Source organism: Phyllostomus discolor, chromosome 5, assembly GCF_004126475.2.
Source record: "Phyllostomus discolor isolate MPI-MPIP mPhyDis1 chromosome 5, mPhyDis1.pri.v3, whole genome shotgun sequence".
NCBI lineage: Eukaryota > Metazoa > Chordata > Mammalia > Chiroptera > Phyllostomidae > Phyllostomus > Phyllostomus discolor.
This window is the reverse complement of record NC_040907.2, coordinates 123,342,889-123,361,416: the sequence shown is the minus strand read 5'-3', so window position 1 is coordinate 123,361,416 and position 18,528 is coordinate 123,342,889. Positions and strand designations below refer to the sequence as shown.

The 18,528-nt window shown below is 37.7% G+C and overlaps 1 protein-coding gene and 1 long non-coding RNA gene across 14 annotated transcripts in view; both read right to left on the bottom strand.

Moving 5' to 3' along the window:
• USP54 (ubiquitin specific peptidase 54) overlaps positions 1-18,528 on the bottom strand; it is a 151,590-nt gene that overhangs the window by 43,732 nt on the left and 89,330 nt on the right. The gene's annotated exons all lie outside the window — the stretch shown is intronic.
• Positions 12,730-17,149, bottom strand: LOC118500807. The gene is made up of 2 exons (XR_004903389.1): positions 14,869-17,149; positions 12,730-12,899 (listed from the first exon to the last, which is right to left on the bottom strand). It is a non-coding gene; the product is annotated as an uncharacterized LOC118500807 (long non-coding RNA).

The following is an 18,528-nucleotide window of genomic DNA, read 5'->3' as shown; positions in this document are numbered from 1 at the left end:
AACAGATAGGGGGAGGGTAAGAATAGTATGAGAAATGTAGAAGCTAAAGAACTTATAAGTATGACACATGGACATGAACTAAAGGACAGGATGTGGGTGGGGGAGGGTGTACAGGGTGGAGTGGAGTGAAGGGGGCAAAATGGGACAACTGTAATAGCATAATCAATAAAATATATTTTAAAAAACAAGTTATGTATAAATGGATTGATAAATTATTCTTTGGGGGTTCATTCTATGAAATGTGACCCCCTTCTTTTAAATGGCTTAGCTAATAGAAAATTATCCAAAAGTACAAAGAATAATAAAGACCTACCTGTCTAACAGTGAGAAATAAACATTACGCCATTTTTACTTCCAATCACAGATAAAGCAAATGTCCCATTGACGATTGCACACTTTCCACCAGCCACTCACTATCATGAGTTTGTTGCATAATCTTTTATTTTTAATAATTTAACATACATACATACTATGTATATTTAGGGATAGATATACAGGGTAGGGCAAAAGTAGGTTTACAGTTGTTTGTATGTAAAATAATACAATAATTAGTAACTATAAGAATAAACTCTTGTGTTTTACGTACTCATAACTGTAAGCCTATTTCTGCCCCATCCTGTATTGTGTGTGTATTTCTTGTTTATGTACAAAGTATCACACTGAATTTTACTTTTTAAAGAATTCAGCATTGTTTTGAGGTCTACCCATAATGATATAATACATATACCTGCTCTATTCCTTTTCCCTGTAGCACAGTGTTTTATCAGGTGACAATACCACATCTATTTATACATTTCTTTACTGACAGACATTTTGGCAGTTTCCAATTTTTTGCTGTTATAGACAGTCTATGCAAACTTATACTTCTACCAGTGCATGAATATAAATAAATTTCCCCATATTCCTGCCAGCAGTTAATACAATCTGGTTAATTTTAGTCTTCCTAGCTACATTTGTTTTTTTCTAGGTTTTTATGTGTATTACTGTGGCAAATACCTTAGCCCAGCCTTCTGGTGTTTTTTTTTTATGTACAGCAGAGGGGTTTTTAGGTATAATTAAATGTATCTATCTTCTCCACCTTTAACTACATCTGAAATAATGAAGAACAGTATGCTCACAGAATGGAAACAAAGAATGGCAACAAGTGGCACCTGGCTTGACGAGTCCTCATCAAGTGGCATCAAATCTCACCCAGAGACTAGAATGTGCTCCTGGACGGCACATGGCCCAGATCCTCACTAAACCACCCAGTAACTCACTCAACAGTTAATTGCATATCAGCAGCCCAAAGAATGTCACTTGCCTGAAATTCTTATTGTACTTTCTTCATATAAAAAAATCCCATGGTCATTTTTCAGACTTGCTACTGAGACCAGAAATGAGAGCACTTTATAAACCTACACACATGATCTAAGAATTGAAGGCTCCACCAACCTAGAATGGTCAACTCCTGATCCTCATCTTACTTTGTCCAATCAGCAGCCCAGTCACTCATTCCCTTCAAGTTTTTATCCAAATATTATCTCCTGAATATAGTATTTCCTGATAATACTATTTAAAATCTCTCTCCTCTTTTCCTAAACCTCCCACCCTTACCTGTTTATTTTTCCCTGTGGCACTTATTACCATCTGTCACAACATGTATTTTATATATCCACTACCTGATTGTACTGTCCAGAACATGAAGACAGAAATTTTTATCCTTTACTTCCCTGCTATATGCACAGAACCTTGAAAGATACTGGCATACAGAGGGTAATAACTAGTTTTAAATAAATGAGTGAATGAACAAATCAACCATTCATGTGATATGGGTAAATCTTATTAAGGGAAGATATTATTAAGTTTTCGCTCTCTCTTTCTCTCTCTCTCTCAGCAGATAATGAATTACCTAGAAAAAGCAAACTTTTTTTAAGGTAATGTAACTAGTTAGAGCAAAATGGGACTAAACCTCATTCCTCTCATTTCAAGTGGGAACCATTTTTGCTCTCTTACTCATTCTGCTCTCTTACCAGCATGGTTTCTCTTCATCCACACTGAACATCCATCCCTACAGCAGCTCAGGAATAATTTACTGTTATTTACCTGCTATTATTTCCCTACAAATGACTTCATATGATGTAGAGGAAGCAGTACCAGCAATATATATTTCATATTAGTTAATAAGCTGGGAGGGAAATCTATTATAATTTCTCCAAGTTATTTTGGATTAACCTAGATTTTTTTCACAAGTCTAAGATCAGGTAAAGGCAAGACAGGACCTTCTATAATTTTTTGCTGAAAGTAGAAGAATATCTCTGAGTGGCCTCTTAAACCAGACCAAAAGGAAGTATCTAGGCTGATAGTTAAACACTCCCAGAGGGCAAGTGGATATCTGCCAGGTGACCTATGAGATTCTGAAACTTAGTGGAACATGGGGAAACAAGGGAAAATGAAGGTGGGAAAAGCAACAGTGACTTACTTCTACAAATAAATGGTGGTCTGACTGCTTGATTTGCTGAAAGTCACCCCAGCTTGGCAAATCTTAGTAACCACTATCATATCCCAACCTGCTGCTCTTCTCAATTGTTAATGGTAAGACATTACTGCTGACAAAGGCTCTATCCCTAGAGCAAGGGATAGATGAGATTTGGTCCTTTTTGTTCAAAATCCAAAACTGGTTCCAAAACAAACCAATGGTAAGTTAGTTCCAGAATAGTTCTGTATAAATGTATTTGCAAACTACAGCTCCTTCAGGCTTTCTTAACTGAGTTTCCTCAAGAAGTAAACTCCAATACTCTAAGGCATCAGCAGTTCCTAATGAAATACTTCTCTCCCATGCATACTACTAGTTATGTTCTCATTCTAGAGAGAATTAAGAAAATATCACTGAAATCATTTTCTGTATTCTATGGTTCAGATGAACCTGTTTGAGAAAGGACAGGGTTCCAGTGAGAGATGGTATAGAGTAACAGTTGGGAGGATGAACTCGATCAGGGTTCAAAATCCCAGCCCTGTTACTTACTTTTTATATGATCTTGGACAAGCTACCTAACTTCTCTAGGCTTTAGTTTCTTCTTTTAAAAACTATTAATAATAGTATTTACATTCTTGGGTTATTTAAGGATTAAATAAGTTATCTATATATCTGTATCTTAGATTAATGTCTGGCAGTATGATAAGCATTATCTCAGTGTTAGCTATTACTATTATTATTAAAAGTTACTAAGGAAACTGTCTGCCATTGACCTATCCTGAAGAAGGGCCTTCAGTCAGAAACACTTCTACATTCAGCTACCTGCTATTTAAGAGAGGCAGATTTTCTGTGACCTAGATAATGAGGGTTTCAGCACAGAAAGAGAAAGACCTAAGCAGGGAAGTCCAAACTTATGGCATCTCTGGACCACACTGGAAGAAGAAGAGTTGCCTTGGGCCACACATTAAATACACAAACACTAACATAAACTGATAAACAAAAAAAAAAAAGGTTTTAAGTAAATTTACAATTTTGGGTTGGGCTGCATTCATAGACATCCTGGGCCGACGGTTGGATACCCCTCAAAGTAAGAGCTCTGCCTGTGACCACAGTGGATATGCAACAACAGATCTGGCTCTTGTGTTCCATTACATCAACATCTCCATGCTATACTCTTTCTTCACTTCTTAATTACAGGCAGCTTTCTCCAAACACACTGAGTATCAGAATGCATTCAGAATGGCCTCTGCCTGCTTCACTTTATTTTCTTATTTTAATTACTGTTATCAATTTTGCTCTGCTATTGTCAGGATGAAGCAAGTGTATCAGGGATGAAGAAGCCTGAGCCTGCTCTGCATACATCTGTGGAGCTGCAGCTCTGGAAGAAGCTGTAGCACAAAGCCCCTCTGTTAGAGCAGCACACTAACCCCTGTGTGTCCCTCTCACATGAGCACAGGGCTGGAACGGGCCTCCTCCTGTTCCCTTTTTCACCCTCCTCCCACCTTTCCCAGAGGGAGATCCTGTTCACACCAAAGAAAGCCAAGAACATTTAGTTCAGCAGTAAGAACAGGTGGTAGCACCAATAAGGAACAAAAACTGGTATTCTTCCAATTGCTGAGTTCTATAGCAGGGAGGGAGAGAGGGCAGGAAGAACCAAAACCCAGGAATTTTTCCCTGGGGGGGTCCCTGATGGTTTCATTTCAATAAACAGAGAAAACCTACCTTTGAGGTTTCTCTCTGCTTTTCTTCACAGGGTGAAACCAGAGAGGTCTTCTTTTTCATTCACAGGAAAAGCCAAATTACTTTTTGTCTATTAACTATTTTCTTGGATGCCATGCAAAAGCAACAAAACTTTAATGACTAAAAGCAGGTGCTGCTCCACCCATCTCTCTTGGATCAAGCAGCACATAATTCTACCCACATGAGCACATAATTATTTGGGTTAGCAAGAACCGTGCAAATAAGAGAAGTACCATAAAGACAGAAAGTCTGTGCTTTGGCAAATACAAATGCAGCTGTTGCTTACGCCTTGGGGTTATTCCCCCCTAAAATAGGCTTTTACCTTTAAGGAGGAAACAGCTATTTATTTCTCTCTCTCAGGATTTCCCAGCCTTGCAACTGAAAGAAGTCATGAGTACAGAAGATGGGGGTCAAGGAGAAGGGCTGTCACTAAATTTGATGTTTTATGAGCCCAAGGTTTTTGGATTGTGCCCTAGTTCAGCTGAAAGGTGTCAGCAATCCCTTCTGCAAAGGCACAACACAGTTTATGTACCATTATATTCAATTCTCAGGGTTTCTCTTCTTGATCTGGGCTTCCCAAATCTCTCAACATTTTGGCTGTCATAATTAATCCTTTTCTCCACATCTACAGGAAATCATAGAACTAAATAAATCATAAACCTAAATGTGGCCCATCAAGCCTATTTGAAAACACAACCATCTGAAAAGAGGATAAAGGAGCCTCTACTGGTGTAGCTCGGTAGATTGAGTGCTCACCTACAAATTAGAGTGTTGCCAGTTCAATTCCCAGCCGGGGCACATGCCTGGGTTGAGGGCCAGGTCCCCTATGGGGGTGTAAGAAAAGATAACTGATTGATGTGTCTCTCCCATATTAATGCTTCTCTCCCTCTTTCTCCCTCCCTCCCCCTCTCTCTGAAAATAAATAAATAAAATCTGTAAAAATAAATAAATAAATAAATAAATGGGCTAATCCTTGAGTGTCACTGACTACTAGAAAAGAACTTTCACATTAGTTTTGTGTGTTCAAAGGATATAAATGTTCTCTTTCAAGAGAGGAAAGAACATGTAACTGTTTAACATTTTGGCACCAATAACAGTAACATTGGATTTTCAACATTTTATTGCAGAAGATTTCAAACATATAAGCATAGACAAAATAGCACAATAGACTCCCATGCATCCATCTTCAATAATTATCAACCCCTGGCTAATCTCATTTCATATATACCATTCATCCACTTACCCTACTCCCAGATCATTTTGAAGCAAACTACAGATATTATTCATCTGTAAATATTTCAGAATATGCCTCTAAAAACTAAAAACCCTTTTTATATAAAACAGAACCATAATATCATTACAACACACAGAAAAAGGTAATAATAATTCCTTAATACCATAAAAAATATCCAGTCAGTTTAATAGAAATTCTTGGTCCGACTTTGGGAAAGTCAGCAAACAGGTGGCTAGGTTCTCTCTTGAGACGCTTTAACCTTACATCTAAAAATAGCTAACCTCTGGACTTCCTGATTAGAAAATTACCCACATATCCTCCACCAGTCCCTTTAAATTAAATTGTTATCGATGCCATATCTCCCCATAAGTTTAGGACTTAATTTGTACCCAGTTCATAGCCCATACTTTGAACTTGTCATGGTAAAGTTGAAGACCATTGTAAGCTACTTATCACTCATTCCTGTTACCTATAAAGAAGAGACAGATGTGGACATACACGCAGGTAGAGAGAAACACTGAGACTCCAAGACACTGAACAGAGACATGCAAAGGCAGAGGCAAGTCAAATTCACCAGAAAATTGTATTACTTTGAGTGGGAAATCATAAACTAAGGTAGAGATTTTTATAAAATATAATGCTGAATTTGCTAATGTTTGCCAAGATCAAAAATATAGAATCTTACAGATTACCAAAGAGTATTTAAATCAAATTTTAAAGATTAATGCCATAACCACTTTCTCCACAGGGGAAATGGAAAGGAGAACCCTTCTGGACATATACTAAAATTTCAGTATATATACTAATATATACTGAAACTTATATAAGTTTCAGGTTCTGCCATAAAATCTGGAAAGAAAAGAAACATGATATTCTACTATTTTTTCCTTGTAGTTATACCCCTCTATCTGAATATAATGTGAAATTCTGAAATCCAAATTTATAAAGGATAAGAGACTCAGATTTATACTATTTAAGTTATGTCAGTGGTTAAATTAGTTAAATTTTAGGTACCACCTACTAAGAATTTAATACTAAGAAAGTTTAGCCAGAAGACCACACAAATACCTTGTATCCCATAAGCAAAACAAGAAAGTTTATCTCAAGTAGGTGATATGTGCATTAGACATAAGGACATACGTTTCTTATGTGAAAACTGTTTATATTTTATTATTATTTTTTATACTTTTTAATTTTTCAATTATGGTTTACATTCAATATTATTTTATATTAGTTTCAGTTGTACAACATAGTAGTTATAAAATTCACAAAGTTATTCTCACCGGCCCCCCCCACCAACAATTCTAGTACACACCTGGCATCATGCACAGTTACTACAATGTCATTGACTATATTCCCTATGCTGTACTTTACATCCCCATGGCTATTTTGTAACTCCAGTTTGTACTTCTTAATCCCTTCACCTTTTTCACCCACTTCCCCAACCCCCTTGCATGGCTCAGTTTGTTCTCTGTACCTATGAGTCTGCTTCTGTTTTATTTGTCCATTTATTTTGTTCTTTAGATTCCACATATAAGTGAAATCATATGGTATTTATCTTTATCTGTGAGACTTGTTTCACTTAGCATAATACCATGAGGACTGTTTATTACTAGCTAAAGTTTCCAGGGAACATACAAGAAACCTAAATTCTTGGTTTAAATAGTCCAGGATAATGGGTTTACTCCTCTCTGATACTGGCCATGACTACAGGACAATGAAGAGTCTTCCACACCTATAATCTACAAAAAAAAAAAAAAAAAAAAGCACTAGATTGACTATGAATGATGAGTAATTTCTTGTACCACTTTACTCCTTGGGCGTATGGTTCAGTGCCCAATAAAGGAACAGCTACATGGAACATGCTAAAAAATATTAAGCGATTTGTTTCCTAACTCTCAAATCCACCCCCACCCCCGCCCCACCAACCCTAATTAACAAGGGGCTATCAGCAGAACACAGACTGCCTACACCTTCAGAACAGTCTTACCGTTCTACAGATACAGACTTACATTGCAGGATACCTTATATACAAAAACCTATTTCCTCCCCATCTATGCCCCTCCACCACCCACCACCATTCCCTGGGATTTGTGTTACACCAGCATTCTTAAAAGAAAAATCACTAATTGAGAAGATTTGTTGAACTTAATCAATCAATGCAGCATTCTTCTTTGCCTATAACAAAAAACACCCTGTTCTACATCCTGGCACTGCAAAGCCTCTAGTACAATCCCTGGAAGAAGAACAAAATCTTTGTGGCATACTAAGTACAGAGGACGGATTTCCTCCCCTGAACAGAGATAAATAAATAAGCCAATACCAAAGTAAAGTCATACCCTGGGGGTTGGGGGTGTAACAGTAGATTCAATATGAATAATAACTAAGAGTTCTGGGCTATAGGGCATGACAACAGCTGAAGTCAGAAAAAATCTTTTAGTAACACTAGGTGGAAATAAATTTGGAGTTTTTGAAGTGACAGGGTAATGAGCACACAAATCTCTTCTATTTGCTAAGTCAGAGTTGAAAGGCATTGCAGTTCAAAGAAAGCAGAAAGACATACCAAGACAAATTCTTTTTGATGAAAACCATCATTAAAAATTCCCGTGCAAGATTTTAGGACTGAAATTACTTTAGGGACTTAGTATCAAATAATACAGGAAAAAAGTACATTTTGCAGGACCAAAAGAAATGGGTTATCATTAATATTATATATAAACTACAAAAAAGCAATTATAAACACTGGATACAACATATAGTATGCTACCTGGTGAAGATCACAAAGCACTGGAATATTGATAGACATTCACAGAGCAGAAGAAAAAAGCCAAAAATATTAAACAAAGACATGAACCAAAAGGTGTTCTGATAAGGCCAACAGTAAGTGCATTTTAAGGGTTGGTGCAAGGGAAAGTATACAACTGAAGAAAATGCAGGGATACATATCTTTCAACCAGACCTTGAATGGCAAATCCTTCATCCAAACACCAACCTAAGGGAAAGCTGTCTAGCTTCTGATTCATCTAAGAACATGTTTGTGTTTCTTTTTGTCCTTAATGGTGGGCTCTAGAGCTAAAAAAATTATGCTCCAACATAAAGAATTCAAACTATAGAAATGACAAGTTTTTAAGAGAGTACGTCAAATTCAGGAATTTTTGGAGTTTCCTGGGGTTTTAGTTATTCTCATGTTTATTGTGTTCTTGCACTACAAAATATTTTTATCAACAAATCATAAAAGAATAACACTATGATGTAATTATCTGAAGAACACTCAGACCATTCGGCCCGTTGAATAACATATAATCACATGGAAAAGCGTGATTATTTTAGATTGCAGTATTGTTTTGAAAAAAATCTTTGAAATATCACACTTATCATTAAAGAATGTAAACAAGATGTGAAGTACCAGCAAAAAGGAATATTTACTAGCCTCATCAAACATTTCTCTAATTTTTAAATAGCAGGCAGAAAAAAAAAATATACTGAATTACACTCACAGAGAAAAACATATATGGAATCATACCCACACTGCAACACCCTAAATTCAACATGTAACTTTGCCACAGGATCCCATGTAACTCCTCTGAAGGCAGGCTCCCAGGCTTCTTCCTTCAGCAGAGCTTCTCCACCATGCACACTCCCCGCCCCCGCCCCCACCCCTACACACACACATCTTAGTCTTCACTTACTAAATGAGGAATGAAGGCCTAGATTAGTAGACTTACTAAAAAATATGTGAGATGAAAAGTTACAATATGAAGATCTCTATTAAATAAGACATTAGTGAGAGAGCATAAAAGACAAAAAGGCAAAGAAAAAAAAGGCAAGTACCCCAAACCCCATAACTAAAATCTAAGACCCACTAAAACAATATATGAACCCAGAAAAGTTATATGTTTTTATTATGGTCCAGGAACTGTGAGGAACACCAAGAAGGAAGAAAAGCTGAGCCACCTTCCAAAAAGAGCCACCTTCTCATTTAGCCATGCTAACCACTGTGAAGTTAAACAATCATGGATCTGGACAGAGACAGTATTTTAAAAACTTCATGAAGGAGATCAATTTCTGCCCTGGCCAGGTGGCTCAGTTACTTGGAGTGTTCTCCTATGCACCAGGATGTTGCAGGTTTGATTCCCTGTCAGGTAGGGCATATACTAGGTCACCGGTTTGACCCCTGGTCCTGGTCCCTATGGGAGGGAATCAATAGATATTTCTCCCTCACATCCATGTTAATGTCTCCCAGTGTCTCTTTTTATCTTTCTTTCTCCCTCTCCCTCTAAAATCAATAAAAACACATCCCTATGATTCGGATGTTGGAACGTTGAAAGTTGTCCTGGAGGTTCCTAAGCCTCTCCTCATTTTTTTGAATTCTTGTCTCTTCATTGTGTTCTGGCTGAATGTTTATTTCTTCCTTCTGCTCCAAATCATTGACGTGAGCCCCAGTTTCCTTCTCTTTACTGTTGGTTTCCTGTATATTTTTCTTTATTTCACTTTGCATACCCTTTACTTTTTCCTCTATTTTGCGACCATCCTCAACCATTTCTGTGAGCATTCTGATAACCAAAGTTTTGAACTGTGCATCTGATAGGCTGGATACCTCTTCATCACTTAGTTCTATTTTTGGAGCTTTGATCTGTTCTTTCATTTGGGCCATATTTTTTTTGTCTCAGAGAGCCTTAGGTATTCACCAGGGCAGGGCAACCCAAGTTGCTGTATTGTGGCACTATACGTGGTAGAGGGGTCTGAGAGGGAACAATGCCACTTGCTTGGCTCCCAGCCACCTTTCAGTCACTTTCCCGCTATCCACAAGCACATTGGGCCATTCTGGTGCTGATTCCCAGGCAAGTGTTCTAGGACTCTGGGGATCTAAACTCTCCTGTGAGACTGGCAGTTTCTCCTGCTGCCACAACCCCTACAGGTTTTTACAGCCAGAGGTTCTGAGGCGTTAGTTTCCTATGCTGAAACCCTGGGTTGTATGATCTGTGTCCCCAGTTGTTCCACCTGGTTTATCCACATGCTAATGTGGGACTGCCCCAGTCTGCCAGCTGCCACCTTGCCCACCCCAGTCCACCAATCATAGGGGTGCCAGAAAGAGAAAAGGAAAATCAAGAAATTGAAAACTTATTTGAAAAAATAATGAAAAACTTCCCCAATCTGGCAAAGGAATAGGCTTCCAGGAAGTCCAGGAAGCTCTGAGAGTCCCAAAGAAGTTGGACCCAAGGAAGCACACACCAAGGCACATCATAAATTACATTAGCCAAGATTAAAGATAAGGAGAGAATCTTAGAAGCAGCAAGAGAAAAGGAGACTGTTACCTACAGAGGAGTTCCCATAAGACTATCAGCTGATTTCTCAAAAGAAATCTTGCAAGCAAGAAGAACTGGAAAGAAGAATTCCAAGTCATGAAAGGCAAGGACCTACATCCAAGATTGCTCTAACCAGCAAAGGTCAAGTTAAAGGAGTTCATCATCACCCAGCCCTTATTATATGAAATGTTAAAGGGACTTACCTATGAAAAAGATGATAAAAAATATGAACAGTAAAATTATTACAAACTCACAACTGAACCTAAAAAAGCAAAAACAAAAACTAGACCAAGAATAGAATCACAGAAATGGAGATCACATGGAGGTTTATCAGTGGGAAGGAGGAGGGAGAATGGGGGAAAAGGTACAGGGAATAAGAAGAATAAATGGTAGGTACAAATAGACAGGGGGAGGTTCAGAATAGTATAGGAAATGTAGAAGCCAAAGAACTTATATGTATGACCCATGGATGTGAACTAAAGGGGGGAATGCAGGTGGGAGGGGGTGTGCAGGGCAGAGGGGAATGAAGGGGGGAAAACAGGACAACTGTAACAGCATAATCAGTAAAATATTTTTAAAAAATAAATAAAAGAAAATAATAAAAAAAGAAAAAGAAAAACACATCTTCCGTCCTGGCCAGTGTGGCTCAGTTGGTTGGGCATTGTCTGGTAAACTGAAAGATTGTGGGTTTGACTCCCAGCCAGGGCACATTTCTAAGTTGGGGGTTCAGTCCTCAGTCAGGGTACGATCAAGAGGCAACCATTTGATGGTTCTCTCTCGCATCCATGTTTCTCTTCCTATTATTCTCTTCCTCCCTTCCCTTCTCTCTAAAAAGAGGATTTTAAAAAAAAGAAAAGAAAGACACATCTTCCAATGAGGATTTAGAAAAAAAAAAAGAAAGACAATTGGGAGCCACTTCAAAATTTTAAGAAGGGAGTACCTCCAGGGTATTCTTGAGTAAGACAAATGAAATAGGAAGACATTAGAGATACAGAAGCAACTTAGGAGTCTAAAAAAAAGTATTTTTTAACTAAAAAAATAAGTAGGCAAGAAGACTTCTTACTAGAAATATCATACACCAGAGAGGAAGCATGAAGAGAAATGACAATGTCTGTGGTGGAATTATGCAATTTGCTTTTTTTTTTCTTTACACTTTAGTGTGCTTTCTAGAATAATGGCAGTACTTTAACATATATATTTATAATAAAAATAAAATCATTTAAATAAATAACAAATATGTATATATAGAGTCAAATAACAATAAATAAGTTCCTATAGCCCACCACCCAATTTAAAAAATAGAAAAATTTTCCCTGGCTGGTGTGGCTCAGTGGATTGAGTGCTGGCCTGAGAAACAAGGGGTTGCCAGTTCAATTCCCAGTCAAGACACATGCCTGGATTGGGGGTCAGGTCCCTAGTAGGGGGCACACAAGAGGCAACCACACATTGATGTTTCCCTCTCCTTCTCCCTCCCTTCCCTTCTCTAAAATTAAATAAATAAAATCTTTAAATTTTTTTAAATAAAGGCTTTCTTTAAAAAAAAAAAGAAATAGAAAAATTAACAATGAGTTTGAGATGCTCATGTGGATTACATCCTCCCCCCTCCATCTTCCAAATGTAAACACTACCATGAATTTTGTGAATCATCCCCTTTTTCTCTGGTTTTAGCACATGTATATATCCCTGAACAACTGGTTATTTAGTTTTGTGTGTTTTTTATTAGTATATTAATGAAATCATAATTTATGCAGTTTTTTATGACTTGCTTTTTTCATCCAAAGTAATGTTTTTATGATTAATTCAAGTTGATATATGTAGTTTCAAGCTTCTTATTTTCACTACAATATAGTATTTTACTCTAGGACTAAACCATAATTTTTTAATCTATTCTATTATTGTTGGAATGGGTTGTTTCCATTTTTCTGTAATCACAAAAAACTACTACTACTTTGAACATTCTCAAGTATATCTTCTAGTATGTATGTATGTATGTATGTATGTACAAGGAAGTTTTCACAGGATATATGTAGGAGTAGAAAAACTGAGTGGTACAGTATATGCTAGTTCAATTTTACTGGACAAATGTAATGACAAACTGTTTTACTAAGTAGTGGTATCAGTTTGCATTCCAACCAACAATGTATGTAAATTCTCATTCTTCCACCTTTTTAAAAAATATATATTTTATTGATTATGCTATTACAGTTGTCCCATTTTCCCCCTTCATTCTCCTCCACCCTGCACACCCTCTCCCACCCACATTTCCCCCCTTTTAGTTCATGTCCATGTGTCATAAGTTCTTTAGCTTCTACATTTCCCATACTATTTTTGTCCTCCTCTTGTCTATTTTCTACCTACCGTCTATGCTACTTATTCTCCATACCTTTCCCCCTCTCTCCTCCTTCCACTCCCCTGGTGCTAACCCTCCATGTGATCTCCATTTCTGTGGTTCTGTTCCTGTTCTAGTTGTTTGCTTAGTTTGTTTTTGTTTTTGTTTTAAGTGTGGTTGTTAATAATTGTGAGTTTGCTGTCATTTTACTATACATGTTTTTTATCTTCTTTTTCTTAGATATGTCCCTTTAACATTTCATATAATAAGGGCTTAGTGATGATGAACTCCTTTAACTTGACCTTATCTGAGAAGCACTTTATCTGCCCTTCCATTTTAAATGAAAGCTTTGCTGGTTAGAGCAATCTTGAAAGTAGGCCCTTGCCTTTCATGACTTGGAATACTTCTTTCCAACCCCTTCTTGCCTGTAAAGTTTCTTTTGAGAAACCAGCTGACAGTCTGATGGGAACTCCTTTGTAGGTAACTGTCTCCTTCCCTCTTGCTGATTTTAAGATTCTCTCCTTCTCTTTTATTTTGGGTAACTTAATGATGATGTGCCTTGGTGTGTTCCTCCTTGGGTCCAACTTCTTTGGGACTCTCAGAGCTTCCTGGACTTCCTGGAAGTCTATTTCCTTTGCCAGATTAGGGAAGTTTTCCTTCATTATTTGTTCAAAGTTTTCAATATCTTGATCTTCCTCTTCTCCTTCTGGCACTCCCATGATTCAGATGTTGGAATGTTTCAAGTTGTCCCAGAGGTTCCTAAGCCTCTCCTCATTTTTTTGAATCTTATTTCTCCATTCTTTTCAGTTTGGTTGTTTCTTTCTTCCTTCTGGTCTACTCTATTGTTTTGAGTCCCAGTATCCTTCCCATCACTATTGGTTCCCTGTGTGTTTTCCTTCATTTCTCTTATCGTATCATTCATTTTTTCATCTAATTTGTGACCAAATTCAACCAATTCTGTGAGCATTCTGATCACCAGTGCTTTGAACTGTGCATCTGATAGGTTGTCTATCTCTTCATCGCTTAGTTGTATTTGTCCTGGAGCTTCTTCCGTTTGGGCCATTTTGTTTTTGTCTTGACATGCCTGTTATGTATGAGGGGTGGAGCCTTAGGTATTCCCCAGGGTGGAGCAACCCAGTAGCTGCGTTGTGACACTGTATGTGGGGGAGGGGTCCAAGAGGGATCGATGGGGCTTGCTCCGCCCTCTGTCAGATTTCAGTCCCTTCGCTGCTTCCCCCAAGCAGTCTGGGCCATTCTGGTGCTGATTCCGATATGGGTGGGCTTGTGTACATTCCAGGACCCTGTGAGTCTCTCCAACAAACTCCCCTGTAAAACAGGGAGTCTCTCCCGGCACCTCAATCCCCACAGGTGTTTTCAATTGGGGTTTTGAGGCTTTATTTCCCTGTGCTGGGACCCTGGGTTGCACTGTCTGTCTCGCTCCCCAGTTTTGCCTGGTTTATCTGCATGTGAGTGCCGGACCACCCGGGCAGCCGCCTTGCGCACTGCACCCCTCCACATCGCTGCTTTGCTGGGTCTGCCCACTCCTACCCTGCACCCAGGGTCTGCCAGCTGCCACTTTTTTTGCCGAAACCCCTCTCTGCCCAGCTGCCTGACTCTGCCCCCCCTACCAGTCTGGATGAATATGTCTATTTTAACTCCTTGGTTGTCAGACTTCCATACAGTTCAATTTTCTGTCAGTTCTGGTTGTTATTTTGTTTCTAAATTGTTGTTGTCCTTATTTTGGTTGTGCAAGGAGGCACAGTATGTCTACGCCTCCATCTTGGCCAGAAGTTCATTCTTCTACCTTTTAATTAACAATTTTATCTGATTTTTAAATTTCTACTAATCTGAAGGATATGGTTTAATTTACAATTATTTTTTAATTTAATTTTTATTGTATTTTTCCATAAAGAGGATAAGCATCTTTCATATGCTTAAAGGTCATTTGATTTCCTATTCAGAGAAAGGCCTGTTTATGTCATTTGCCCATTTTCCTGTTGACACATTTATCTTTTACTTATTCTTTACAGGATTTCTTCTCTGAAGTACTATGCTGGATTCTAATTTTTTGTTGGTTATATATATTGCGGATATTTTCTGCCACCTTGTAGCCTTGTGTCTTTACTCTCTTTATGGAGTCATCTGATGAACAGAAGTTCTTGAATGTTTTGTTATAGAACAATGTATCAATATTTCTGACTTTGTATTTTTCATGTCTTACTATGGAGAAGAGACTGTTCTATGACAAGACTACTGTCTGTCCCAGAAGCTGGACCCAAGCCAGAAAGGAGGTTGCTTTCTGAAAAGCCCGCTTAAAGACTGCTTGTAATTGATGTTCACTTTGACATAAATCAGCACTCCTCCCTTGCCTCCTGCTATGCACTGGTTCCTGGAACAGGTTGTTGTTCTGACTTGGTCAAGCATGTAATTTCCCATACCTGGTAGCATTCATATACTAGCACACATGATTATCCCCTTCCTTACCCCATGTAATTCTTTGGTGCCTGCCTAATGGCACGGGGATACACTTCGTCTTGCTACCGCCCAAGACATGCCTCATATGTATGTTTTCCTTAATAAACTCTATTAATTACCACAATGGAGTGGCCAAACTATTTCTTTGGTCTTTCCCTGCCTTCTGTGTACAGAGGTAGATTTTCAGTCTTCAGTCTTATTTATTAAATAAGTCTAACACTTATTTAATAAATCCTTTCTATCCCTGGGGTCATCTCATATTTTCTTCTAAAACTTAAACTTTCTTTCACATTTTAATCCTTAATTCATCTGAAATTCTTAATTTTGGTATGATATGAGATAGGGATCTAATTTCCTTTTTTTTCCTGTATGGATAACCAATTATCTAATCTCCATTCATTGAAAACTCCACTTTCTTTTTGGAATCATGGAGCTGAGAGCAAGTTTCCATTATGTCGGTTCCTAAAACAATGGATTTTGTTCCATTGGCCTATTAGTCACACTGTGTTGATACCACATTTTCTTAATGACTACAGCTTTATAAGTTTTCATATCTGGTAAAGTATGGTAGTCATTAGTACTGCTTGCCAAGTACTTCTGGTTCCTTCTTCTCTCAAGGATGATAAGAAAATCATACTTTCTGGCTCCCTTGTGATTCATCAGAGCCACATGATTAGCTCTGGTCAACAAGTGGTGAGCAGAAAAGTAATGTGCTGAGCAAAACCGCCTGTGCAAAACCCTCCAGAGCTCTTTTTCCCCTTGGTTTAGCAACTAGTACAATAATATTCACCTTGGTGTAATTTTGGCACCTGAGTTCCTGAGGGACTATAAGCTGTAGTGTTTTCCTACTAATCTGCAGTGGACAAGTAAGGTGATGAGAAATATTTTCGCATGTTTAACATTGTGATTTTAGTTTGTTACCACAAAATAACTTAGCCTTCTCTGATACACAAGGAAAGTTGATCATTTTGTTATTATTCTTCAAGAGTGTCTTATCTATTCTTCACTGTTTGTCTTAAGAATTTCAGAATTGAATTTTCTTAACTTCCAGGAAAAACCTGCTGGTCAGAGTATACAATTACCTAAAAAATTGAAGATATACATAATCCATGATCCAGTAATCCCATTCCCAGGCATGTATGCAAAAAAAAGTATACACACTTGTAGACATGTACAAGAATGTTCTTGGCAATGTCCACAAAAAATCAAAAACTGGAAATAATCCAAATGACTACCAGCAGTAGAATGAATAAACAAACAGTGGTTTATTTTGTACAATGAAATACCATATAATAATGAAAATGAACAAACTCAACCTGCACACAACATGGTCTTATTAACACTGCTGAACTAAGAAGATATATACACATAAATTTATAAAGAACGGTTCTGTTTACAATAAACTTTCAAAAACAGGTATTTTTTAAATGAAATTGTTTAAGAATGGACACACCGATATTACAACTATCAGATAAAACTAGGAGGTGATTACCACAAACATTAGGGAAGTAGTTCCCCTGAAGAAAGAGTAAGGTGACTGAGAAAGAAGGGAGGGTGAATGTCTACAGCACTGACAATATTCTACCCTTTTTAATCCTCACTTGAGGACATGCTTATTGATTTTAGAGAGACAGGGGAAAAGAGAGAGATAGAAACAGCAATTGGTTGCCTCTCATATACACCCCGCTGGGGAACGAATCCACTACCTAGGTGCATGCCCTGATGGAGAATTGAACCCACAAACTTTTAGTTTACAGGATGACATTCCAACCAACTGAGCCACACCAGCCAGGGTGTCAATATTCTACTTTGACCTAAATAGCTGTTCAAAGAATGTTCCCATTATTATTATTATTATTATTATTATTATTATTATTCTGGATCTCTGTTGGGGTTTTATGTCATGTATCTTTTCTGTTAGATTTATGCATATATGCTTTATATCTTTTGTTGGTATTATAAAACTTCTTTTTAAGCCCTGGCTGGCTCAATCAATGGATTGAGCGCGGGCTGTGAACCAAAGTGTCACAGGTTCGATTCCCAGTCAGGGCACGTGCCTGGGTTGCAGGCCACAGCCCCCAGCAACCGCACATTGATGTTTCTCTCTCTCTCTTTCTCCCTCCCTTCCCTCTCTAAAAATAAATAAATAAAATCTTTAAAAAAAAAACCACTTCTTTTTAAATTACATTTTCTGTTAGTTGCCAGTATATAGAAATATAAATGAATGGTATACCTTGATCTTATAAACAACAACCTGCTAAATTCTCTTATTGATTCTCATGATTTATCAGTAGATTCTTTGAGGGTTTCTTTTAAGATTTTATTTATTTATTTTTAGAGAGAGAGGAAGGGAGGGAGAAAGAGAGGAAGAAAAACATCAATGTGTGAGTGATACATCGATTGTATACCTCCCCCATCCCCCCAACCAGACCGGCCCACAACCCAGGCAATGTGCCCTGACTGAGAATCAAATGGACAACCCCTTGATTCACAGAGCACTCAATCCACTGAGCCACACCAGCTAGGGTGAAATTTTTTTAAATAGCCAATCACATCATCTTCAAGTAATGGCAATTTTCTAATATTTATCTTTTCTTTGTTTTTCTTATCTTATTGTACTGACTGGAACCTTGTTTAATGATAGATTATATTATTATCATGTTCTATAAAAATATTTTTAAAGTAAGTAATAAAAGATACATTCTATAGGAGGGGCCAGGTACTGATCATCCATCCCAGGGTAATTCTTCCATACATTCATCATCCCTTCTGTTCTCTCAGGAAATTAATCTCTCTAGTTTGCATAAAGGACTATCTCTTTAAAACTATAGCTATTCTAACAATTAAAATTTTTCAGTTGCAGATGACAGCTAGTGGAGGGAGTTAGGGGGTGGACAGATTGAGCAAAAGGGAAAAAGGATCATGGACATGGACAAACAGTATGGTGACTACTGGGGGGAGGGAATAAAAGGGGACTAAATGGTAATGG